A 1,626-nucleotide genomic window follows, 5' to 3' on the forward strand; every position below is an offset into this window, starting at 1 on the left:
GGGTGCTGTTTGGGCTCCCCCTCCTGCCGTCGTCTCCCTGTCCTTTGTGGGTGTGCAGACGAGCTTTTGTCACATAACCTGCTTAATGATCAGTATAGTTAGGTTTGGGATCTTCTTTTTTTATATATAACCTAAATAAAATTTCTCTCTTTTAAAGATTTGGGTATCCTTATATAATTTCTCTTGTTTCTTTTAAGTTCTTTGGTCACCTACAAACAAGGCAATTGAGCCATATGTTCCTGTTGTAAGACTATATAAAACGTGCATAGAGGCACACACGACTTCTACCAGTCCGTTCTTCAGCATAAAGGGATGAGGGACGGGAAGAAAAGCATGTTGTCGCTTTTGCTCCAGCACCGATTTGCTGAAGGGCTCCTTAAAGCCTTGGAAAGCAAAGGCAAGAGGAGCTGGAGTGCTTTATGTGTAGAAGGGTTTTTTTTGCTGGGGGTATAGTGGAAAACCAGATCATATGCAGGTTAATGACCAGGGAGTGAATTCAGATGGGGTGAGTGTAGCATAGGAGAAGAGGTCAGCGCCAGGGAGTCAAGTGGGACAAGGCAGGGGACACGGGCGGCAGCTTGCCATGCAGCCCTGACCACAGAAGGGTGCTTTGCAGGAGGGGTGATGGCTGGCACACACGCTGCGAGAGCGTGAGACTCGTGTCTGACGGTTGTGTGTCCAGCTCATCTTGGACCAGCTTATCTAACGCTGACGTTGCCCGGGGGCTGCGAAGGAGCAAAGTCCACTGAAGGGAAAGGGAGCAGGGCCTTGGACTTTGGTACTAACCACAAAACACTGGCGGCCATCAGCTCTGAGCAGCGTTCCCAGCCGATAAACACCCGGCTCCGCCTGGCAGCCGGCAGGGGCACAGCCACCCGCCTGCCCACGGGTACCAAAGCTGGGCAGGCACTGATGGCACCTGTGGGGCACTGGCAGCCTCAGCCCTCCGCAGCTCCCCAGCCTCGAGGAGAGGGCTGAAGCAGCGTCCACCTGCAGCAGGCTGGGACACCGTACCCCAAAAGCCGCTTCCTGGCATCCAGGAGATCATGTCGTGGGGGGTTTCACGCATAGCTCGAGCCTAATTCTGCTCAACATGTTAATTAAACATTTACCAGAGGGAATGTCTTTCCTCAGAGATATTCACCACCTGAGTGACCACCACCCTGTACAGCCCAGCCTAACTTTGAAGCTGGCCCCATTTTGAGCTGGGGGGTGGACAGGACGACCTCCAGTGGTCCCTTCCTACAAAAATTATCCTTCAAGTCTCTGGATACGCTCCTAATAACTGCGGATGTTACCCAGCTAGGAAGGGCCGGGAGCACTCGGGAAGGTAGGGTAAGATCACAAAGTCCTTCTGATGAAGGAGAGACACGCTCTGAGATTTCCACGTGGAATTTAACACCAAAAATGACAAGCTATTGCAGTCGGAGCAGCAAACTAACACAAGCAGTCAGCTGGGAGGAGTATTGCCAAGCAGGATGATGAAAAAAGAAACCGCGGGGAGCTTGGATGGCCGAACGGCAAATCAGCAGCACCCGTGTTGCTGCAGGAAACCGAGCGTTAGCTGCGGGTTGCACTAACCGGAGCAGTGCCTGCAAAATGCAAGAAGTCTCTTTTTTTTTTGGG

Source organism: Aptenodytes forsteri, unplaced genomic scaffold, assembly GCF_000699145.1.
Source record: "Aptenodytes forsteri isolate BGI_AS27 unplaced genomic scaffold, ASM69914v1 Scaffold216, whole genome shotgun sequence".
In the NCBI taxonomy this organism is placed as follows: Eukaryota; Metazoa; Chordata; class Aves; order Sphenisciformes; family Spheniscidae; genus Aptenodytes; species Aptenodytes forsteri.